This window comes from Ambystoma mexicanum, chromosome 4p (genome assembly GCF_040938575.1).
Source record: "Ambystoma mexicanum isolate Mex_15411 chromosome 4p, UKY_AmexF1_1, whole genome shotgun sequence".
NCBI lineage: Eukaryota > Metazoa > Chordata > Amphibia > Caudata > Ambystomatidae > Ambystoma > Ambystoma mexicanum.
The window spans coordinates 669486230-669511927 of NC_090927.1; the positions used below are offsets into that span (position 1 = coordinate 669486230).

The following is a 25698-nucleotide window of genomic DNA, read 5'->3' on the forward strand; positions in this document are numbered from 1 at the left end:
GCGCCTCAGCTATTGACGTGTTGCCATGGAAATGGCAGGACGCCTCTTTCCCCAATAAGTATAAACAGACCGTTTCACAACACACAGCAGCAGATTTTCGATTCCATTCCTCTCTCTGTGTTACTTTGAGTATTCTGTGACTCGTTTCAGTGCTCTGGTCAGCTACCTTCGCCGCTTGTAGCCCGTGTGAACACCTGTACCATCTCTGTAAATTATTTTACTATCTTTACCGCACAATGGCCACAATAATGCCGTATATGTACGAGCCCGAGTACACCGAGGAAGAACTACTGGAAAGTCAAGCACGCGAAAACGATGGGGATTCGGACGGCAGTTGGGAGGACCAGTCAACGGATGAAGAGCCTGGACCATGTCGCATGGACGGCGTCTCCACCTGGTGCACGTGCAATCGGTGCGAGCTAATGCCAACTGAGGAGGAGAACTGCTGCTGCCGTGAAAATTCCGGGTGCTTGGCCTACATTTCGGAAAGCGAGCAAAGTCTGCAGGAAGGCGAGCAAAGTCCGCAATGCATCACCGAGCTGCCAGAGTTCAGGGAAGCCTGCCTCTCACGGACCGTGTTGAGGATGATGATGGTGCTTATGCACGAACTTCGCGGCACTGTTCGTCCGCGTAATCCGAGTAACGAGTAAGTATACTCTGTTTGTGATGTCAGTGATGCCACCACTATTTCATGGTCGTCTCCCACATATAAAATTACATTTACATATCATTCGAACGCATGTAAATTTGTTCCATATAGTGCATTTTCTAGATATAATTTTTTTCTAAGAAAAATGACATGTGTTACCTGAATCGACATTGATAAGAAAGTTTGGTCAGTTTAATACAGTTTGCATCTTTTTTTTTCACAGGTGGTACAGGCTGGTGGCCTATCGTTGCTTCACTTGGTGGCTTCACGGGAGGCTCGGACACCGCGTTCGGAGAGTAATACCTGCCTGTGCGGTACTTGCCATTAGACAACATTTCCCCAGTGACAGTGGACAATACCGCGGATTTTCCCTCGATGTGCTGCAACCTCAACTTTACAATGTGTAATGTTTATTATTTATGTTTAATTAAAATCTAAAATAAAGCCCAACATATATTTTAACAATGGTTGTTTTGATTTTTTAAATGAATCTAGTGTATATTCTCCTGGGAGGGTGAGGTATTTATAAACTCACCCCCCTGCATTCCATGTAGTAGATCCTGCAGCCATCCTCTTACATTCAGTTAGATGGCCTCTCCTTGGTGAGGCCCTGCGGCAAACGGGTCTTGTCTGCACGACCACCGCCGCGATCCACCCCCCGCCCTATCAAAGGCAGTTCGCACCGGGGTACTTGTGCTGGCAAGTGGAGCTGTCAGGGAGCGATAAAGGCCAAGAGGTGCCAAAGACCATGTACACTTCAAAGTGGTCTATAGAGCATGGGTTGTTGTTCCCATGTCTACCTCCAGACCCCGTGTCTCCTGCCAAGCATCCCCGCTCACGCTGGACGGCCCCCTGCAGACCGCATAATGCCACGACATATACACGTCATTCATTCACAAACACACCCCTGTTTCGAATTCTTTATAACCCACTTCATATTTCTAATGAGAACTTCTTTGCGCTTTGCTAGTCAACCCGTGAAGGTGCTGGTTATCTGCTCTTCGTCTCTGTGAACTTCCGTGACCACTTTGAGCAAACTCGTCAGTTTGCAACCTGTGAACTGCTCCCTGTTCTACGACAAGAAACTACTCTGATCCCTGCATCTAACTGTTTGTTCGTCAAGGTAAGTCCATGTACCATAATCATTTTGCGTCCAATTTTTTAATTTATATCTATTTGCTAGTAGTCATCAAATTGCATCCATGTTTTCTTTTCGTTCACGACAGTACATGCAAGGAACTAGTCACATGTTCTGAGTTTAGTCAAATTACTTTTTCTATTTTTTGAAAGTTATTGAAATACTTATCCGCATGTGAATAACATGTATAGTTCCAAGAACCAAAACGGACCTTGCATTGAACCTTTTATGTGTCATTTAATGTTTTAACACATTGGTATTCATAGAGAATTGTTGATCTTTACTTTTCAGAACTTTCCATAATGCCTGCCTGTTCCATTGGCGGTTGCCCTTCGAAGACCCATAACAAATCTGAAGGTACTATAATGCATGTTTTCCCTAAAACAATAGATCAGATAAGAGAATGGGTCCGATATTGCGGATATCCAGCCTCTGAGATAGAAAGTAGAGTCCTAGAAGTCTTTGCGGACAAGAGGGGTGATCGATACCGCATCTGCAGCATGCACTTTAGCCCAGACATGTACTCCACATCATTGCTAATAAGGACGAAAACACCGCGAGCGAGGCGAAAATTGCTCTCAACCGCTATTCCCACTCTATTCGTCCACATCCCTCCACTGGTGAGTCAAGTTTACGTATTTATCTCTCGGCATTGCGGTAGTGTGTAGCATTAGCTAACAATAATTTCCCCATTTATGTATCCACTCAATATGAAGGCTGAAGATTCTCCATCCGTGTCGTTATTGCAGTCATCAGCCACTTCAAGCGCCTATCGGGTAATCTTACTTAGCTATTCTGACACTGACTTGTTTTAGGCATGTAAATCAATAGTTTTAATTGATCGTGTAATTATTTTACCTAATGGTACACCACAGTACTCGTCCTCTAGTCTTTGTTTTCAGTTATAATTATTGTTATCCAAAATAATGCAAGTACTGTCTTTCAGGGAGATGCTGAGGAGTCCAACGCATTGACGACAACCGTAGATGTCACTCAGATGCTCGAGGTACGTTTCCGGACAGTTCCATCGATGGAGATCATCAGATCTTGCATTCTTGTAGCGTGATTGTTACACACAATGTTTCTTTCGTTTTTAGCCATTGGTATGTCCTTCTGTCGTCGCCCTCCTATGTGTCTTCTTTTTTCAATATTGTGTTCATTACTAATGAAAGTCCTATGTTTCAGGGAGTCGATGGAGCATTAGTCCAAGAGGAAGGGGGAGCATGCAGTTACGGGTCGGCGCAACAGCTTGCAGAAGTGTGCACCGCAGTTACAGCGTCCCTTGATGTTCTTATGCATTTCGAGGTATGGATACTGACAGATCAATCATGCGAGATCAAATGACGTGATTACATCCGCTATACTTCCTTCTTTATTAACGCAAGTACTATGTTTCAGGGAGCTGACGGAGCTTCTTCAACAAGAACATCACCCCTAGTAGTTGATGCAGATCTCTGGGTGGTGACACTTCCAACGATGGAGCAAATCGAATCATATTTGGATATCCATTATTTATTTTAGACAACTGATCATTTGTGCAGGTCTATTTAGATGAGCCGTTGACGCCTGCAGAAAGTTTATGTTCTTTTAAACAAAATAGAAAACCATACTAATGCAATTACTGTGTTTCAGGGAGTTGCTGAAGCGTCATCTTCAATAATATCATCAATGGAAGTCTATGCGGAGCCCGAGGTATGGATCTTGACAGTTCAATCTAACTAGATCAACAATGCGTGAACTATTGTCGTTTGAATGTTCTACACAATGCGTTCATTTGTGTTTTGCTATTGAGATGTACGTATGGGTATTGGTCCCCAAGTACATTTTGTGTTTTCAATATTATTATACATACTAATGAAAGTTCTATGTTTCAGCGAGTCGATGGAGCCTCAGTGAGTGATGGATGTGCTTATCATGAAAGTATAGTCGTTGCAGCGCGAGAGGAAGTGGAGACATGCACACACGAGTCGGAGCAACAGCGTCCAGATGTTGAAGTTCGAGGAAAGAAAGTTTCAAAGAAAAGAAAGCAAAAGAAGGTTAGTGTCCTGTTCACTATATTATGTTGTCTTTCACTGTCAATAGTTCAATACTGTAAATTGTGTTTAAACTGAACATCCCTTTTCTAATCTGTCCTCTAGTTGCGAGTGGGTGTAAGAACTAGATCTACACAGACAGTGAAGCGAACGAGAGATGTTGCTTGTCAAACCTTTTGGCAGGGACTTGAGACTGGAGATGCATCGTGCCAATGGGAAGAATATGAAGTGATTGACAACGGAGCTATACCACCACCAGCCATTGATAGTGAATGTCCTCCTGGTAGTTTGGATGCAGTCGTAGATCAATTCACAGAATCCACACCCGCAAAAAATAAGAGCACGCGAAAGTTGAAGACATTGTTTTTTTCTCCCATCTCCGGACAAGGAACAGATGTTGCAATGGAAGAGAATGAAGTGGACGACAATGAAACACCATCAATATCACTCAGCATAGCGGAAGACGATATCAGAGATTGTACCTTTCATGCGAGTGACATGTCCTCAACGTTACAGGCCGAACCAGCTGGGATGCAGAGTGACAGTATAAGGAAAGAGGCCAAATTCATTGTATTCGATAGCTGTTTGATGGATATTATTATGATGATGAAATGTGGGCATTGGGTTGGTGGGGAAGTATGTGGGGAGCCATTGATTAATGTGACTCGTGCAATTCGAGGCACTAACCTTAAAATACATGCCACCTGTACACAATATCATCCGTTCGCATGGTCTGCACAACCCATGCTGGGGCAACTGCCAGCAGGCAATCTACTTTGTGCAGCGGCCGCACTTTTTAGTGGTTCAAGTTTTAAAAAGTTACAGTATTTCTTTCAGTTTGTGGGAATCCATTTCATTGCGAAAAGTCAGTTCTACAAATACCAAACCGATTATCTATTTCCAGCCATCAGCGAAGCTTGGAGAATGGAAAAAATGTCAATGGAAAGTACATTCGCGGGCAAACGCTTCAGGCTAGCCGGTGATGGACAATGCGACAGTCCAGGATTTTCAGCCAAGTACTGCACCTACCACTTTCAGGACATGGAAAGTAAGAAAATTGTGAGTTCGGTGGTCGTGCAGGTGTCACAAAGTACATCCTCAGTGGCCATGGAGAAAGTTGGCTTTGTAGCATCATTGCAAGAACTACAATCGCGGGGAATGGTGATCGACCTGATAGCCACGGACAGACACGTTTCAATTGCCAAGACAATGAGAGAACAGTACAAAAATATAAATCACCAATTTGACGTTTGGCATCTTGCAAAATCAATCAATAAAAAATTGTCGGCTGCAGGAAAAAAAAAAGATATGCAAGGTATTTCACAGTGGTCCAAGTCAATCAGCAACCATCTTTGGTGGAGCTCAAAAACATGTGAAGGGTCGTTGGAAATTCTACTGGAAAAATGGCGGTCAGTAATGTTGCACTGTAGCAACGTACATCGATGGTCGACAAATGAGCATTTCCACAAATGTGAACATGGCCATTTGTCCACAGAGGAGGCACGGAAGAAGAAGTGGTTGATTCCTTCATCACCCACTCACAAGGCCATTGAAAAGATTGTATTTGATAAAACTATAACAAGAGATTTGAGGGGACTCACGGAATTCTGCCACACAGGAGATTTGGAGGTGTTCCACAATATGTGCCTAAAGTACAGGCCCAAAAGATTGCATTTTGGCATGGAAGGCATGATAAATCGGACTCTTCTAGCGGTCTTGGCACATAACCATAATGTTGGCCGTCAACAAAGTAGGACGACCGGAACTTTAGGGACGCTTCGCTACAATAAGGCCTTCACTAAAAGAAGTAAACAATGGGTGATCAAACCAGTGTTTGAGGATATGCAATATGAGTTTATTGAGAGACTTATCGTAGATGTCCTCGATAGGCACATACATGGAGTGGTGAACGAACCTATGCAGGGGACAACTGCATTGCCACCCAACATTGCCTCTGTTCCATGTCCACCTAAAGCAGAGCTCATTGAGAAATACACATCACGGTTTAAATGATTGTAATTCGATTGTCTGTTCTCTCGAGTCTCCTCATGTTGCAGGCCCATTGCAATTAAACCAAACAGTAATATAAATCATTTTTACAAAAATTATAGAATGTTTCCGTATTACAAACACATGGCCGACCCATAGGGACAATAAAAAAAAAGGCACGCAGACAAGATGCCCTTACACTAACTGGAGCTAACTAGAAATGTGTGCTCGCTCAAAGTGAAGGTCAGCTGCTTTGATGTTTTGCTCGGGTGGCGGAACGGCCCACGACCCAATATAAGGTTCTATTGTGATTTGACCTTGACAGGCCGGGACCATCCTGAAAGACTAAGAAAAGATAATGAATAAAATTTCAGAAACTAAACGATGAGCCACGTTCATTAGAAGAAGTAACGTCGGCAAAGAAGGAGTGGTGTTTCGGGTCTGCCCTACACAGAGACACAATGGAAAATGCAAATATAATGTAAGTAACTTTTGATGAGTTTATACCGCAATTTTATTACTATACAGTGGCTTTAAAGACGGGTTCAGTTGTACTTGTTCGTTCTATGTGGCATAGTGTTTTCTACCGCGCACTATCTGGAGGAGAAACATCTGCTTTTACTGAAGCACCTCAAAACCTTCCTCTTTGCTTCTGCTTTCTCTCTCCCTCTCCCCTGCTACAACTGGTCCACTGTCTGCGACCTCGGTCCTGGGCCCTTCCACTCTCCACCTGCACTGCCTCCCTGTCAACCCCTGCACTGGGGGACTGTCTCAGTATCCTACAGCCCCCCCTTCCCAGCACTTGTTCTGCACTTACCTTGCACTTGCCACCAGCTGGCCCTATTTATTTATTATTTTATGCTACTTACCTTGTACTCCACTCCCCCCCCCCCTCCATGCCTCGCCACGCCTTTAAACACTTGTGTACACCCAGTAGCGCTGTCCTCGCTATGAAATGAATAATTTTAATAAGGATCTGATGGTGAGACTAATTTCATTTTTTATGTTTTTAGGTACATCATTCACTACTGTCTGTGTCACGAGTACCAGACACCGGCGGACGGCTTCTACAGCCGCCAGTTGCTTCTCCGCGTGAACAACGTTACCACCCTGACCATTTTATGGGACGATCGCCAAGTACAAGTATGCCCTTACGCGGTACTAACGGTTAGATGCAACATACCTACCGTTGTGGTGGCCTAGTGCCTCGTTGTTGGAACAGCCATGCGATTATCAGTGCGACAGAAGAGCTTATTTTTATCGTAAACCAACACCCTGTGTACTGCACACGAACATCGCTTCCCTCAAGACGAACTAATTTGGATCGAGAGCAAAGAAAAATGCAAATCGCTGAATATTCTCTAAACATTTGATGTCCAATAAACGTACTTTGCCAAATGTACAATCTTGCCGTTTGCTTTTAAACCACGGTTTCACATTCCGAATTGTGGTGCTGTATTGTGAGATGCTCTAAGACCCTGTGTACAGCAAAGGACCATCGCGTTCCTCAATACGAACTTTTTGGAACATGAGCAAATAAAAATGCAAATCGCTGAATATTCTCTAAACATTTGATGTCAAATAAATGTACTTTACCACATTTACAATCTTGCGGTTTGATTTCAAAGTACAGTTTCATATTCCGAATTGTGGTGCGCTGTATTGTGAGCTGATCTGTGTTGATTTCCGGGGTCTGTGTGGAGTCGCGTAGAAGACGCCTGGGCGCGTTTGCCTACGCAGCTCAGTCACGTCACGGATAGAGGCGGGGAATATGAATGTTTTGATAAAGTCTGTTTCAGGGGCGGGGGATTTGATTTAGTGCCGCAAAGGCAGGTGAGCCAGGTCGATGCGGCGGAATGATAGGATTATCACAAAATGGAGGCTGATTTCGAGTGCGATAATGGGCGAAAAGTCGGGTAAGGTCCATAGGAAAGTTTCCTACGATCTACCGATTTATGCTTACAAACACATGGCCGACCCGTAGGGACAATAAAAAAAAAGTCCCGGAACTATCCTTTAAGGGGTTGTTTCATTTGAGGTTCTATTGCAGGGGACTACCTAGTCGGATGTGTCCATACTGCCAACGGAAAATCACTCACTGTATTGCTTGTGTCAAGTGTAGTATGAAGTTGGAGTTCTGTCACGGGCACATAACTGCATCACCAGCATGTGCCAAAACACCATTTGTGTATAGGATGCTGCATGTGTGAATTGGTCTTTTAGGATAACGAATGGAAGAGAAAGCAGTAGAGAACGACAAGGTGCAATGTTTCCTATAGCCCTAAGTCAATAACGTGATGAATGAAGTTTACCTGCATGGCCGTGATTTTAAAAACATTAACCTTTTTATTTTCTACCAGTTTGCACTACCCCTGCCCTTTTCAGCAAGACCTAACAAAAAAGGTGAACAATTTACTAGGAGCACTTTATTATTTGCTTTGACTTTAGTCATAATATAATTGATCGAAGATTTTTAAAATGGGAGTTATTTGAGGTGGTTCATCAGGTTTTATGTGACTCTTTGAAAGGACACGATAGAATAATAATATTTAGTGCTTCTATTTTGTTTTTTCCTAGGTGCAGACAAATGCCCTTATGAGCTCAATAATGGATAACTGGAATGGGGCCCGGAATGTCCAGTGGTTGGAATTGGGTTCAGCCAAGGTAAATAATATGTGTACATGTCTGTTAAACAAAAATGTTTATGCTGCAGTATAATTGCGTTTTGACATTCATTTTATATTCAGTTGAAATCACATTAAAATTATTTCTTTGCCTTTGTTTAGGTTTAAGCTAGATTTTTACACTGAAGTTAGGCGAGAATGAATATGACTACAAATTGATCACACCACAATGTATTTTTTTAATTCATGTTAACAAATTAATTCAGTTATGAGTGCATGTATTGTAAGATTCCTCTTGTTTCAGAAATGTGAGGAGGGAGAGGTGTTGTAATGTATGTCTGAGTGCTGGTGACATCACTGAAGGATGATGGTTCTCATTTTACACAGGAACGGTCCCAACCCTTGGAGGTTACACTCTGAGATTCCCCGAAAACGACGCCCATTCAAACTGAAGAAACATCTAATGACAGAAAGTTGAGGACCCCAACAATGCAATAAAAATAACGTAGACCAGCAACCCACGATTCCAACCCACCCGCACGTCCAGGTCAATCAACCGTTCGGCCCCACCTGCAAGAAAATCATGTTAGCAATACAAGAATAAATTAGAAATTGCAAATATATGCAATAATGAACTTAGACCTGCAACCTACGAGTCCAACCACCCGCAAATCCAGGTAACGGTTCCAGCCCCTCCTGAAAGAAAGTCATGTTAACAGCACAAGAACAAATTTAATGACAATTACAACTCGGGCCACGACACAAACACGCGCATTCATACCGGCCCCCCAATACTCACACACACCAGTCCAATTCCCAGAAGGCCACAACACAAAGACAAGACACCACACACACACAGGCCTTACACAAACGGGCTCACTAATGTTCTGCAAAGACACAGACAGTCCTCAAACCCATCGAATGGAACACACAGTCTTCTTCCTTGACGTGTGTCCCAACCGAAAATCCACGCTTCTGCTGGACGCCATTTCCGGGCTGCCTAGACGCAGCACTACTGGGATCCACTCCTTCCTAGTCAACCACTGCCGACCGCAACTGTCTCAGTGGCGTCCAGTCCGGTACAACTCTTCCGTCCTCAACGTTGCTACACAGACCGGACCTGAACGACACACTTCCGGGTATCGTAATACACAGTCGCACAGTTCAAGGAATGCCGCACACGCAGCACGCTTAGAATCCTCCACTCCATACGGGCGCATTCGCTGAAACACCCAATGATGTCATCACAAAGCTAACGGGCAGCGCAGAGACAACTTCGCTGCTCCCTGCCCCACCATGGCAAACATTCGAGAGTACATAACACTGCGCAGCTATAGAGCCGGCATCCTCTCCACTGTGGCCACCACAATGCCCGCACCCACGGGGCCCATGGTGGCTGGCCATGACAGCACAACACGGTGTGCCACCTCCTCCACCGGACCCTCCTCCGGCCACTGGCCTCTCCCAGCCAGTGAAACTCGCCTTGTTCCTTCCTCTGCGCTGCCTCACGGGGACCGGTCCTCACCCAGTCCGGACAAAGGCTCAGCGTGAACACTGCCTGTGCGCTCTTGTCTCCCCGGACACGCAGCTGTGTAGCTCCCAACACAGCACCGGGAAGACGTTGTTCCTTTCAGCACCACCCGGCCTGCTGAAATCGAAGTTCCGCACCCAGATAAACTAACACTTGCTGGCACCTTCAACATGGGACGTGAACACAGAGGGCGATGTTCCTGGCACTGTGCTGTCCCCTCCTAGACAGGATCCCATCCTCGTTGCCAGTGAAATAACGTGGTACCGTACACCAACACCCGGACCAGCAGGTAAGTTTACTGTAGGTTTATTAGTATCATAGTTGTTAGGAAAGACCCCAGGAGAAAACACTGGCATGTCCCTCAGCGCCAGCTTACACTCTTCAACTGTAACTCTTAGGACCTAGTTCAAATCACAACACCACAACACTCTACCTCACTGACATCACAGCATTCCAGGGTTAGTGATGTCACTAGCACTCAGACATGCATTACATCAGTATGCATTTGTAAAGCTAGGGAAATCTAAAAGGAAAGAGTCTTAAAATGAAAAGTCCACTTTAGAACACCTAATTTGAACCTGGGTAAAACAAAGTAACAGCTATTGTGTGTTTTTTTTTCATCATCTTTCTTAGCCAAGAGAAAGCTCTATATGTATCCAGTTTAGTATTGCTTGTTTTCTTTCTGAGACGTCTCTGTCCTCAGTTTGAAGCTGCACGTTTTTATTAATGCTGGTGATTTTATCCCTTTACAGGGATCACATTTGCCTGTAGCTATTCAGCTCCTACTTGTACTACTTTTAAAACTCTTCAGGCCAACTAATGCCATACCAACGCCAGCCGTATGTGAGATTAACTCTGTAGGTTATCGAATGTGTATAAAAGGAGCATTATAGCACATTTTGTAGAGCAAGGTAAGCCAGATATAATGGACAAGTTATGGTTTGTATCTTGTGTGGATATTAGATATGCAGTACACTGTTATTATAGCTCCTCATTCTCCCGATGTAGCCCCTTCTTTCTGTATGATACCCAGTAGCTGCTTTTAGCTCCTATGCATCAAATCTTAATTTTGATCCCTGTACCTTTCTTAACAATGTCCAAAATTAACCACGCTTGTAGACACAAGGCACCAGAGCGAAGTTGGCAGAAAGAATTAGAAGTAAGGTGCATCATAGCTCCGTGGCAGGGTGCAGAATGCTCAGCACAGAAGCTGCAAGGTTCTGAAACTAGCATTAACCACTTGTTCCAAGCCCTGGAACGGGTGGTAACGGCCCAGGGCCTGAGTTAAAGGCCTGAGCATAGCGAGGTCGAATGGAGCCCCTCTTCCATTTCCATGGCAGCCGGCAAAGGAAGACTGTGTGGCGGTGGGTCCATTGTCCCCCCCACCATAATCTGGTAAGAGGGTCTAAAGGGGGTGGGAGGTTGGGGTTAGTTCCAAAATTAAGGCTGGGGAGGGTGGGGAGAAGATGGCGCTGCAGAGTCGGAGAAGCCACCAACAGGTTCCATGGAACACAGGCTTAGATCAGTAGTTCGAGCCCACTATCCAAAGGAACCTGATTGGCTGCTCCCCCCGCCACGGGTGCTAATTAATCATAAAACACTAGCAGAGCTACAGGCAACTCTCCAGACCATCGTTTATCAGCCTGCCCAGGCCATTAAGAATGGAGAAAAGACCATATGCAAATCAAGCTTGGTCTCGCACCAAAAAGGACAGTCCAGCCCAAACTGCTAGGTTGCATCTCTTATACAGAAGGCCACACGCAACCCCAGACAGGTTTACGGTGGGACCACGCCGGATTAGAGTATGGTCTTTTCTCTTCTCCCGGGAGGGTTTCTGTGGTATTCTACTGGTCAGAGTGCATGTTGTTGGAATGTATGGTGCAGCTTGTGGAATGCGTTGCATGGGTGGAATGTTCTGTGTGTCTGGGGTTCTGCTTACTGGCAGTTTGAAGGAGCTGGCTGAGGGTGCTGGTTTCCAGTGGTATATGTCGTATACCTGATGTTATCTTGGACACTGGCAATAAAGTGCTTACCCCTCTCCTGGTATTCATTAGCTAGAAGAACCCTGCTACTTCAGTTTCACAGAGCAATGCCAGTGGATATGATTTATTTGAAATCTTCCACGGGTGTGTTGTGTTCCCTTAATATTGAAAGTAGACTCTGTTACACAGTTTGTATGCAGGCCATAGAAACAAGAATGGGTGGGAATGCTTTTCTATGGTGGCTACTTCTTCTTATCCAATACCTTCCTGCACTTGAAACAGTTGCCAAAACTGCACAGCAGGTGTACAGCCGAGTTCTAATAACTGTATGATGAGCATTTCTGGAGGTCACTTTCTGGTTTGGGGATTATTGTGATGCGTGATGGGTTAATTGACTCGGGTAAGCCCCCCCTCCCCTATCTGCAAAGGGATTAAATATGTTAGTTTCTATTGGTGCAAGCGTGGATGTATACATCTTGTAGAAATATGCGGTGTACCCCTTTACACAGCTGTTAATTGGTTTAAGTTGGGCTATGGCTTGCATGGTTTCTTTGATTGTTATTAACTTGTCATGAATATTAATGAGGGGTAACCTGAACATCTGTCATGTTTCCAGGCCTCGAGGTCTGGAGTTGGACCACCACTGCTCAACTTTTTCCTTTTTCCAGAGGTAGATTTCCAGACTTCTCTCCTCAAGGATGTATTTGGCACTTTTGTCAGTTTAAGTAGGACCAGTCCGGTTGCCTTAAGGGTGCTTTAGGTTGGCACACATTTTGCAAAAGGAGTTTCCTGAACATTTTATGGTATTCTTGATCCTTTCATTTTAGATATGATAGTTACACCACTTTTTGAGTCCTAAATTACGTATATGGCTTTTTCTGCAATTTGAGCTGAGATTTCTCTGTTCTGCATAAATTGTATCCCAGCTTGAAATAACGATCTTTGTCGGATGTTTCTCATAATATGTTCTCTCGCTAGAAGCCTCCTAGTGCGTCTTCTCGCTAGCGTCTCAGGGGAGACATCATTGAAGATGACATGACATGCAGGCGGACATGGAAACACCGGCTCTGTCATAGACGGAACCAGTGTTTCCATGCTCCCCATCCACATGGAGTTCTATCGGACACCATGGGAATGGGAATTTATAGAATTCCGCCTCCAGAATTACCAGGTCACTGGGGTTGTACTGCCCCGGTGATTCCGGCAATCACGGAGGCGGAATGGTATTACCGGTCAGACGGCAGCCTGCCGTTTTTTCCGGCACGGCTACCGCCGGACTCGTAATGAGGCTCAATGTCTCTTGGGTTTGGCCCTGATTCCTTTCTAAGTTTGGTGCTCTGTCTATTTTCATTTCTTAGTCATGTATTCTTTACCCCTACGGATGAGAACAAAGCTGCCATGCACTCTTTGATGTTTTCAAGCTCTGAACCATCCGGTGTTTTATTCCAACATTTTCTTGCCTGGAACAGTTCTCCAAGTCTTCGTGTTTTGATTGCAACTCTTTAACTATTTGTACCAGGTTCTTAACTGTGGCAGCATTAGATGTTGTCTTTTCGTTCATCCTAGAATGTTCTACTTCTTTGTCATTTAGCCTAATTCCAATGTCCTCCTTGTTTTCTGCAATAGCGGGCGACAGAGTTTACCCGACTAGCTGCATTTCTTCCTTTAGCTTTGCTTGGAGTTCTTCGCTAAATGCACCAAGGGTACCTTCCAGCACTTGTTTAGCATGGGCATCTGACATTTTCCTGTAGAATGCTGTCCGATACTGGTCTGTTGCTTCTGGTTTTGTTGCCCCATTTAGAGATATTTTAGTTACCTGTTCATCCCCCAATGTAGGAATTAACCCCATGTGCACCCTTAACTTTATTTGGTAACTTGTGGACGCACTGTCCTACTTAATGAATTAGGTTTTCACACTTGTGTCTCTCCTGATTGCGCAGCTTTAGCAATGTTTTAATCCAGCTAGTTCAGGCAATGTAGTGTGCTGCTAATAGTTCTATGTTTGCCCCTTGCACTAGTAATTACTGCAATGGCTCCATATGTTATAATTTTCCAAGCAATTAGTATTAGGTGATGATCTCCTTACAAAGCCATGAGGACTGCTATGCCATGCCCTGCTTTTGATAATCAGATGTTTGTTTGATATCCTTTAGATGTTGTGTGAATGTCATTGCTTTTAATCTGGGCAAGTCAGATCACTAACTAAGGTGAATGGCTCTCTATCTCCATCTGTGCTTGCTGATCCCAGTTTGGGCATCTCCTTTGTTGGGGTATTCAGTCTTCGCCTCTGGTCCCCAATTGCTCTTGCTAGAGCGCTTCGCCTCCAATTGTCTTCTTGGAGTTAGGCGGTCGCCATGAAACAACCTCAGCTCTGCTCACAAGCAGCTTTGTCTACATTGCAATCATCTCGGGACCTTCCTTACCGCTTTGTAGTTAAATACACTCTTTTTTTGGGATTGGTATTCGGAGAGCTGGGAAGCACCACCCCAGAGCTCACAGAAGCAGCTCCGCCATCTGCACCATTTTGTGCACACCCCATTGATTTTTTTTTTTAACTTTGAACTGAAACCCTGTTAGCAGACAGAAGTCCTGCTACATTTCATTTGTTGGTCCCCTCATGACTTTTCTATTAAATGGGTAGCATAGGTGCAGTTGTCATAATGTATAAATCATGCTGGATTCTTCTGAATTTTGACACTGTTTTCTTTATGCTTGTTCCCAGGCCGTTGCCTTAAAATCTTGCTATGTCATCGACCATATGGTGCTGTGCATTTTTTGTGGGAAAACCTAACTTAATTTCTGGACTCTAAAATTCTTAGACATTAGACTACCTTTACTAGGGGATTTTAATATATGACACAATATCCCAGACAATACGCATGCAATTAAATTGACTGAGATACTTGAGGATCATGATATTATGTGTCTGGTCTCCTCATCCTCTCATCAGTTGGGGCACTGCCTCAATGTAATTCTGGCAAAGGCTCTGGAGTAGAGTACTTGACTATTGTTCCAGTTGCTTGTTCTGATCACTCTGAAGTTTTATACTTTTGAATTTGGTCAGCCATCATCTAACTAATATTTCTCCTTCTAATCCTAGCCTGTTGCGTAGTACTAAGGATTTAATTAAGATTATGGGTCGAGACCATAGCTCTTTTTTAGTATCTTCTAATGCTGAAATACAATGTGAATATTTGTTCTCCTCCAATGTGAGCAATTTACAGATTGTTTGGGATTCTTTTTCTCCCCATCGTGTGAAACGACAAAGGATCGCAACAAAGGTAATATCCCTACTCCCAAAGCATTGAAACAGGAATACGCTAGCAAAGAAAAAATCTGGAGACAACATAGAGATACAGCTTCTCTTTTTGCTGGAAAAACCGCAATAACTAGTTACAAAAAGTGATTTTCATGGCAAAATATTACTTTCTATATAAATTAATAACTCTACTAAAAAAGCCAGATAATTGTTTGATATTGTTACTATATTTTTCAATCTGTCTTTATGGCTTAAAATGTGGCAACAACCACCACATTGACAAACCACTTTAATAACTTCTTTGTGGATTAAATTAAATCTGTTCTGGAAGATCTTAATAAAGCAGCCTCTTCTTCACGACCTGACAGGACAAATCTTGTACCAGAATCCTCCAAGGTAACTTGATTTCTGCCCAATATCTTCAGACTCCATCTTACTACACCTTCAGCCCTGTAATGAACCCCATGATTCTATACCAGCATTCGTGGCGCATGGACATGCCCCGATTTGGCTGACTTTGTCAAGGACTTTGTAGAATCTTTCAAGGCGTGGTCCCAGGAGCCTCCATTATTACCCTTTAAAAAAAAAAAACCTTCACTTGACCCAGGGTCTTTTACAGAACAAGTTGCCAATAGCTGGCGTGCCTGGTCCTGCAGACATTCTAGAGAAGGTGGTTACGATTTAACTACAAAAACGTGTTTAACAATTTCAGCTCTAGATTCCTTCCAGTCAGACCGCCTTCGTGCTCATTGGATGGAGACCGCATTGGTGGATGTACAGGTTGACATCCAGAAAAATGCAGATGAGGATGACTGCACCCTACTCATTTTGTTGTATCTTTTCCTTCATCACGGCCTTCATAAACTCCTCTTTCAAAACGGGCATAGTCCCTGACAACCTCAAGGACGCGTGGGTGATCCCACTACTCAAAAAACCATCCCTTGACCCCAACATACCGACTAATTTTAGACCTATCACTAAGGTCCCTTTCCTGCTCAAGATTTTAGATCGCGCAGCATATCTGCAGATCCAAGAATATCTTGAATCAAACAATCTCCTTGGGCAGAGACAATCCGGCTTCCGCCTTAAACATGGAACTGAAACAGCCTTGATCGATCTGAAAACTCAAATGGAGATTCTAAAATATAACGGGAAATTAGCGTTACTCTTACTACTTCTCTCCGCGGCATTCGATCTGGTCAACCACCAAATACTCTGCCAACATTTTAAATCTGCGGCCCACTTTTCGAACTCTAATGCGTGGATCCATTCTTTCCTCAGTAACAGATCCGTGCGGGTCTTCTCTTCCACAGCCTCTGTGGACCCCTCTCCGATACATTGCGGTGTCCCACAAGGTTCTTGTGTATCGCCAACTCTTTATACCGTGTTCACCAAACCCCTCTTCGATGTGCTTGATTATCTGGGTGTCTCCTACACTAACTATGCGGATGACACCCAGATACTCATCCCCATCACTGGTGATCACACAGCCGACACCAAATCCTTGAATGACGTCTATTTGGTTATTCAGGCCTGGATGGCACAACACGAACTCTGCCTCAATGACGACAAGACAGAGCTCCTATTACTAGGCTCAACTCAACGCCTTAATAAACTAGACCAAGCCTTCAAGTCTTTCAACATCGATGGCAATATTAAGGTCTCCAAGGACACTAAAACTCTAGGCGTCTATCTGGACTCTGGTCTCTCCCTGAACAGACAAACAAATGGAGTAAGGTCGGCATCGGCCTATACCTGCAAACTCATCACTGCCTGCAGACCTTTTCTGAACCCCCACAACTGCATTACCTTGGCAAGAAAACACATTATGTGTAAGATCGACTACTGCAGTGCCCTTTACCTGGGGACTAGTCAGTCCAACCTCAACAAACTGAAACAACCCAGAAAAATGCCATCAGGGTGGTTCTTAATATCCCTAGGCACTACCATATTTCCGATGTCAGATCTGATCTATGCTGGCTCCCAGTAAAACAAAGAATCGCCTTGAAAACACTAGCCTTGACTCATAAATGCCTTGACAACAAGGCCCCACCCTACCTCTCCACCAGTCTCACTCTGCATACCTCCACACGACCCAATAGAACACCACAAATTCACATCCTCATTTTGCCCAGATTTAAACTCCAAAAAGCCGGAGGAGTGAGCTTCCCTGTCCTAGCCTCGAAGCTCTGGAACTCCCTTCCTGTTCCCATCAGAACTGAGCCTTCTTTTCAAACCTTCAAGAAGAAAACGAAATCCTGGCTCCTCACGCAAAACTCATAAAGCACTTCATACAAGGTCTGGCCTAACCCCAGGTTTGCTCTGCTTTCATGTATATTTTGTCTATTTACCTGCTTACTTTATTGACTGTCTATATATCCTGTATAGTTACTTGCTTATCTTTATTGCCTTTGTCTATGCATTATTATATTCATGTATCCTCTACGAGAATTCTGATCCCCGCATCATCTTGTAAACTGGGGGAGCTTGAATTTCTTGTCATTGACCCGTACTGTAATGTATTGTAACTGTGTATGCAAGACTATGCGCCCGGATGCCCTCGGGCCTGGCTGCGCTTTACAAATAAACTAAATACAAATGCACAGATCTCTGCATTGGCTGCCAGTCGAGCAGAGGATCGAGTTTAAGGTCTTGTGCTTGGTCTTTAAATGCCTGCATGATCTTGAACCACTATCTTTCTGAGAGGATTCATGCGTATCAGCCAATACGCCTTCTTTGTTTTACTCGCCAACAATTGTTAATTGTGTGTACATCTTGCTTTGTGCATCATGGAGATAAGCGTTGTTCTGTTTTTAGTCCCCCGTGTGGAGAATTCTCTTCCTATTGGCTTGTGCACTATGGGCTCTTTTACCCTGTTTTTTTTTCATAACAATATTTTATTAGGTTTTACAGATAATCACATCATCAACAACAAATCAGCAATTGATCTTAGCATCAGCGTTATACTGCCATATGAGCTGTCTGGCAGGGGGAGGTGGAACTTGGTGGCCTGGTCGCTGTTGTCCGGGGCCTTGTCTATTCGCGGTGTTCGGGCACATAACCGCGCTCTGGGTCGGGTTGGTGTGAGTCTGCGGCTTAATAGAGCGGGCTGCCTTGGAGCCATCTTGTTAGTGGAGGCCTTCTGGTGAGAGCTGGGAACTTAGCTGCGTAATCTATAAATCGGTCCCAGATGTTCAAGGCTATGTTTAGGGAACCTGAACGGATTGCAGTGACTTTTTCGGCCACTGCTATGTCCCAACATTTGGACCACCATAGTGCCACTGAGGGTCCGTCTTTGTTTTTCCACAGCCAGGCCATAGCGATTTTCGCTGCTAGGAGTAGGTGCGTGCATAGTCGAGGGGGTGGGGGGGGGGGGTATGTCCCGAGGTTGGGAATGCGCCTCCTCCGGTTTCGCCCAGAAGGATAACCCCCGGGTCCCAGGGGATGGAGAGACCAGTGATTTCCTTGATATGTTTTATTATTTCTCTCCAGTATGTCTCTGCCTTCGGACAGTTCCAGACCATATGAAATAGTTGGATTGGCTTTGTTGAGTACAGCTGGGGTGACATAGTACCTGTAGCAGAGTTTATAGGCGCCTTCCCTGTTAGTGAAGCACTGAGAGCTTTTATGCAGTCTGAACCATATTTTCTCCCATTCCTCGACCCAGGTCCTGCTCCCATTCCAGCAAGTACCTTTCTTTTCTGGCGGGATCTGCTCTGTCTAGGAGGTGGTAGAGAGCAAAGGTTCTACCCCTTTTCATTGGGGTTGTTAGTGAGAGTTCCAGTGCCGATAACTCCCTGGAGCATTTTTCCCGGACCACCCTATGGGACAGCCAATGCCGTATTTGGGCATAGTGGAATCTTTCCTGCTCGTCCACCCCAAATTTTGACTTGCACCTTTTGAATGAAATGGGCAATCCCTCTTCTAGGAAGTCGCCAGTTTTCAGTAGTCTGCCCTCCCTCACAGACTGGAAGCTGAGCGGGGTCATGCCTGGTGAGAAATCGGGATTGTTCCATATGGGGGTTAGAGGACCCAAAGCTCCTTGGATGCCCCATTTCAGGAAGCTGCTTTCCAGCAGCCGACTATTGTGGCTGTAGCCGAGATGGGGCCGCTGTTTGCTTGTGGCTTTATGTTCGGTAGATGTGGGAGGTCTGAAGGTGTGACCGGGCACCAGGCCTCTTCGAGGTGTGACCATTTCGAGGTGTCTGTCTCTTGTACCCAGAGAGTATGCGCCGCTAGAGTGTATCTGGCCAAGTCGGGCACTCCCAGACCGCCTTGCGCTTTCCCCCGCATCATTATTTGTTTACCGATTCTGGGTTTCTCCCCCCCCCCCCCCCCCCCCCAGACAAACTCCTGCATTTTCTTTTGCAGAGCTGTTGGAGCAGGACCAGGAATATGGATCGGCAATGCTGTGCATTGGTACAGCTATCTGGGGATTAGGTTCATTTTTATAGCGGTAATCCACCTGAACCAGGAGATTTCTTGGGACTTCCACCTCTTTAGGTCATTTTGGAGCGTTTTAATTAATTGCAGAAAGTTGCTTGAATACAAGCGGGATGGGTCCTTGGTAATCTTAACCCAGAGGTATTCGATAGGGCCCTTCGCCCAAGGGATCGGCATTAGGGGGCTGAGGGTGGCTCTTTCCTGCTTAGGCAGATTGATTGCCAGGGCTGAGGATTTGTCCAGATTTATTCTGAACCCTGAGAGGACCCCAAACTCTTTGATCTCATCCCATAGGGCCCCCAGTGACGAAGTCAGGTCGCACGCTGTTATTAACATGTCCTCTGCGTAAAATGCAATTTTGTATTCGTGGCCACCCACGGATATCCCCTTTATCCTAGTGTTTCGTCTAATTCTTGCTGCGAAGGGCTCCATGGATAGGGCGAAAATCAAGGGTGAGCGTGGACAACCCTGCCTGGTGCCCCTGGAAATATGTATTGCTCCAGACCTAGTACCGTTTACCCGCAGTTGTGTGGTGGGAGTTCGGTAATTGGCCATTACCCAAGTTATGAAATTTGGGCCGAAGCCAAAGTGCTTGAGGACAGATTGGATGTATCCCCAGTCTACCAAATTGAAGGCTTTGTGGGCATCTAAAGATCTGGACGCCATTCCCACCTCTAGTTTGTGGGCACTTTCAATTATATTCATCGTTCTCCTGATATTGTCGTGGGCCCCTCTCCCCGGAATGAATCCCGTTTGGTTGCGATCAATTAGGTTTGGTGGAATTCCCCCCAGCCTACTGGACAGAACCTTGGCAAAAATCTTATTATTCGGGAGTGCTATGGGGCGGTAGGAGGCGGCCAACTCGGGGTCCTTCCCGGGTTTATGCAGCAGGACTGTGAGCAACTCTGCCATTGAGCCAGTGACCGATTTTGAGGACAGGAAGGAGTTAAACGGGGCTGCCATCTGGGGAGCTAAAATTCTGGCACACCATAGAAGTTAGCGGATAGGCCATCTGGGCCCGGAGCAGTGGATTTGAGAGATTTAATGGCTTCAGTGATTTCTTCGGTGGTGATGGCCGATTCCAGGGACTCCAGCTGGGCTGTGCTCTGGGGGGGTATATATATCGCAAATATTCTGGCAGGTTGTCTAATGCTGTGGGATTCCCCGACATTATGGCCTTATGGTGCCTCACCAGTTCGTTAATTTTTTCAATTTTTTCCATCTCAGAGTAACGCATTTTCTCGTCTTCTCCCACTAGTTTGAGGATATTATTTCGACTGCGGATCTTTTTCAAATTTTGCAGTAGGATTTTGTTTGCTTTATTCCCCTTGCTATAGTAGAACTGTCTTGTGAAGGCCAGGGATTTGGCAGTTCGGTCGGCGCAGTGCATTTCCAGCGCTATTTTGATCTTCCTTAAGTCTTTCTCTACTTTCCTGGAGTAGTGTGATTTCAGCTCAGCCTCCAGTTGGTTTACCTCATTCTCCAGTTTGGCTGCCGCGATCTTCGAGATTCTTCTCTGTTCCGCTCCGGCACTAATTAGGGACCCTCTGACTACTGCTTTCATTGCATCCAAAGTGATGTTGATGGGGGGGAATGCTCCGTTGTGTTCTCCTCGAAGTAGTTGGATAACGTTTCCTCCACTTCCGATCTGTTCCATTAGTCTAGTAGTAAGGAGTCATTCAGTTTCCAATGTCTCTGGACAGGGTGCTTTTGGCCCGATATTACTAGGTTTGCTGACACTGGGGCGTGATCAGAAATCATGCAAGTGTGAATGTCTGCCTTGTTTAGGCAAGGGAACAGTACCCCGGAGATTAGAATGAGGTCTATCCTTGAGAATCCTTTATTCACGCGGGAGTGATGGGTGTAGTCTCTCGAGGTGCCATTGAATAGTCTCCAGGCATCGACCGACTCTGTCTCCCTGAGTATCTTGGCTATGGACAGAGCTTGCACGAAGTCTGCTTTTGTGGGGGGCAGAGTTTTGTCCACTTGGGGGTTTGGCATGGAGTTGAAATCTCCACCCATGAACAGGTGCCCTTCTTGGAAGGCCAAGATGGTCGGGATTAAGTCTGAGATAAAGTTGGCTTGAGCTGTGTTGAGGCCATAGATTGAGATGATAGTGGCGGAGAGCTCCTCTAATAGGCCCTTAAGCAGGAGGAAACGACCCTCCGGATCTCCTCTTAATGTGATTTGGATAGCGGGACCTTGTCTCTTAGTAGTATTGCCACCCTTCTTTTTTTTCGTTCCAGATGTGGCGAAATAAGCTCTTTTGTACCTCTTGAATCTCACTCTGCGTTCGTCGTCTTGCAGCAAATGAGTTTGCTGGAGGCGAACGATGTCTCCGGATAATTGCGCCATTCTATGTTCGACTGATCTTCGCTTCCTTGGCGAGTTCAGGCCTTGGACATTCCATGAGATAATTGTTACCTCGCTTGTATCAGCCATCGCCTCTCTCTTCTGTGATGGCTGTGCGCCGACCTGTGTCCCCGCTGGTCGCTGTGCTATTGAGAGCTTGCTATGCTGGTGCAGTTTAGAGGTTGCTGTTGTTGTGACATGTTGTAGTGTTGATCGGGAGGCCGGAACTTGGGAGTACCAGCACTCCGAGCTTAGGAGTAGTCCTTCCTTAACCCCCCACCCCTTCCCCGATTTGAACTCGTAGGAGAAACGTCATCCTACTGCCACTGGGAAAACTGGTGGCACCAATGCGCTAAAAGTTGGCCAACCGGGCCGCCAAACTGAGGTAACTTGGAGCTTGCACATTGCTCCCGCACTGCTAGGGTAGTCGTAGACCTTTTCCCCAATACGGAACCTCTGTGTTGGGAGGAACTTGATTCAATCCGACCTGGTGGATTCTCACCGCCTTTGGTTCAATACTTCGGGAAGAGCTGTTGCCATGTTCCAGGGATTCTTGCTTCTCTGGTGGAGTTGCTGCCTGGTCATCCCGGGTTGGAGTCCTTCTTGGGTGGGCCACGGAGTCTGCGCCTCCCTCCAGCTTTCGTCCATATTCCCTCCCCGGATTTCCTGGGGCGAGCACGGTTTGACTCTTTGGATTCCGATTCGCCCCCCATTCTTCTGACCCCCATGAATTTGTCTGCCTCCTTCATTGAGTGAATTTGTTTCTGGGCTCCTTCCCATGTGAATCTGACCGAGGCCGGGAATCCCCAGTGGTATGGAACCTTCTTTCCGCGTAGCCACTCTGTGAATGAGCGCATCGCTTCTCGTTTTTGCAGAGTAGAATTCGCTAGGTCTTGGTAAAGTGAGATTATGGATCCCTGGAAGGTGATTTGGCGCATTTGGCTCGCCTCGCGCATGATTTCCTCTTTAATTTGGAAAAAGTAGACTCTCACCAGAGCGTCTGGGGGGAGCGTGGATGCCTGTCTAGGGATTGTTCTGTGCAGCCGATCCAATTCCAGGGGCGACTTGTCCGGGAGGATGATTATGAACCTGAGTAGGTCCGAGACGTAACCTTTGAGGTCTGCATCTGGGATGGAGGATTGAATCCCTCGTAGGCGGATATTGTTCCTTCGGGACCGATTCTCTGCATCCTCCTGCTTTGTTTCCATGAGTTCGCATCTCGCCTCTAGGGCAGCGATTCTATCCCTGTCCTGCTCCTCTTCAAATCTTTGGTCGCGGAACTCGAATTCGAGTGCGGCTGTTCGGCGCTCCACCTCCACCACTCTTTTGTCCAGAGAATAGATTTTTCTTCGTGACCTCTGCTGTGCTTTTTTGGATTTCTTTGGTTAGTGCCGATGGTAGATCTTGGAGATTGGCCTTTGTGACCATTTGTGATGGGCCATGAGCTGATATAGCTGTGGTGGACGTGGAGCTGTTGGCGGGGTCCTCTGGGGGGTCTCCCTTTTTGGGTTATTCTATGGCTGAGTTGGACATCAGGGCAGTGATGTCTGTTTTGTTTGGATGCCTTCCCGCTTCTTGACATGTTTCCTCTATTGGGTGGATCCGGACGTGCTTTCTGCGACGTGTTCCTTGCTCTCCCCAGCAGATGAGGGGCTTGGGGATCGGAATTTATTCCACGCTCCCCGGGGATTTAGATACTGCCTTACATTTTTTGGTGGGGAGGGAGGGGGTTGTAAGTGCGCGACCCTTGGTGGGCTGTTTGTTTGTTGGTTGCGGTGCTGGCTGCAGTAGGGTCTGGTGGGCACTTTGCCGGGAGCCAAATGGAAGTGATGAGACCGCTTGCAGGTGGGTGAGGGTTGAGGATGCTGATGGATCTGGGTGGGTGTCCTGAATGGGGCCCCTTGAGTATGGAGTCCAGGGCTACTGTTGGCAGGGGGACCGGGAGCCAGGCAGGACTCAAATGGGCCCCCAACTCCACAACCCCAACTCCTCACCTGCTTCGATTTGAAGTGCTGTGTCTCTGTGGGCTCGGCTGGTGGTCTGCCCCGGGGGGGAGCCCCTCGTATAGGACGGCAGGTCTGTTGTTGCTGGAAGAGCTGGGGACCTGGATGGCTCCCCGGCGGGGGTTCACTTCACTGATTTGGTGGGTAGTTAGCCGGGTGCTGTCCGAGGCGGGCCCTGGCTGGGCCCGGATCCCCTGCTGATGCGGCCGGACAGGCCCCTGTGAGTGGTCTCCGGCTCCGCCTTTGCTTTGGGGCTTCCACGGGAGTCAGGTGCAGCCCCCTGGCAGCCGGAACCATGAGGAGCCGCGGGTGATGGCGCTTCAGGTCAGCGCTTCTGGAGGAGGAATCTGCCGGTGTTGGGCGGAAGGCAGGGAGTGGGAGGCTCCAAGGTAGTGGGTCCTACTCAGCAGAGTGCCCGGCTCAGTGTCTGCTCCCGGCCGGCGGGACTGGTGTTACTGGAGGGGCCGGCAACCTGGCTGAGGCAGGCCCTGGCTGCACCGGGTCCCCCGCTGATGCGGCCTTGCAGGCCCCTGCAAGTTGGCTCCGACATGGCTTTGGGACTCGCGCGGGAGTCAGGTGCAGCCCTCTGGCTGCCGGATCCGTGGGGAGCTGCGGGTGGTTGCTTTTCAGGTCAGCTCCACTGGAGGAGGAGTCTGCGGATGTTGGGCGGATGTCGGGGAGTGGGAGGCTCCGAAATAGTAGGCCCTGCCCAGCCGAGTGCCCGGCTCAGTGTCCGCCCCTGGCTGGCAGTACTGGTTTTGCTGGGGGGGCCGGAGACCTGGGTGGCCCGCCGGCGGGAGATCGTGCCTCTAGTTTGGTGGGCAGCTCGCTGCCGCCCAGCGTGTGCCCGGCCGGGTGGCTGCTATGTCCATTATGGCGGGTCCCAGCTCCTGGGCTTGTCCCCCGGACTCCCGCTGATGCCGCCGGGCCTTATGGGTGGAGGCTGGGCCCCGTTTCGATAAAGTGCCAGTTCTCCGGGGCGCCGGGCAGGCTGCAGCTGGTGCTGGGTCGGCTCTGTGGAGATCCGGGCGGCAACCCAAAAGATGTCTCCGGTCCTCTTACGCTTCATGCTCCGCACGGGGGGACAGCGCTGTTGGGCAGGGAACCTGCAGGTGCCGGGTGGGTGGAGGTGAGCGGGAGGCTCCGGGGCCGCGGGTCTTGGCCGGCGGAGCTTTGCTGTGTGCTGAGTCTCCTCCTGCAATAGTTACGGGGAGCGGCTGGGAGGGATGGCAGAGCGAGGCGTTGTGGACTCGGATACAGGCTCCCTTGTCGGGGTGCTGGGGTGGCTTGCGGCAGCGTAAGCGAGCGGGCTATCATCAATTGGCGGCATTAGCATGCCTGCTCCTCCCCCTCATGGACATTCTTCAGGCCTGGGAGTTGCGGCAGCCATCTTTTCGCCGAGTGGGTCCCGAGGTGGAAACGGTCCGCATCAGGTTGGATCAGCATTAGAGCTGGGACCCACTCGAGCGATCGCTGCAACAGGGGTTCCCCCAGCAGGATGCTTCAATTGCGGGCTCCAAAGGGGTCTGAAAACTGCACTTTTGTTGTGCGACGCATTGGGCCAGGCAGGAGCTCCTAGGAAGCCATGCCGATCACGGCAGCTCCGAGCCACGCCCCTTATTTTTGCAAAGCACTTGAGACTCATTTGTTTAACTTTCCTTTTTTTCTCTTGGTTCCCATAAAGCAATTAATATG

The 25698-nt window shown here is 47.1% G+C and overlaps 1 protein-coding gene across 6 annotated transcripts in view; it reads left to right on the forward strand.

The window, feature by feature from the left end:
* The window catches only part of FAM135A (family with sequence similarity 135 member A), a 1883908-nt gene that overhangs the window by 182272 nt on the left and 1675938 nt on the right, over positions 1–25698 (forward strand). For all 6 annotated transcript variants that reach the window (XM_069606210.1, XM_069606209.1, XM_069606213.1 and 3 more), the window contains exon 2: positions 8387–8473. The gene's annotated coding sequence lies outside the window, so the exon portion shown is untranslated. The remainder of the gene's footprint in view (positions 1–8386; positions 8474–25698) is intronic.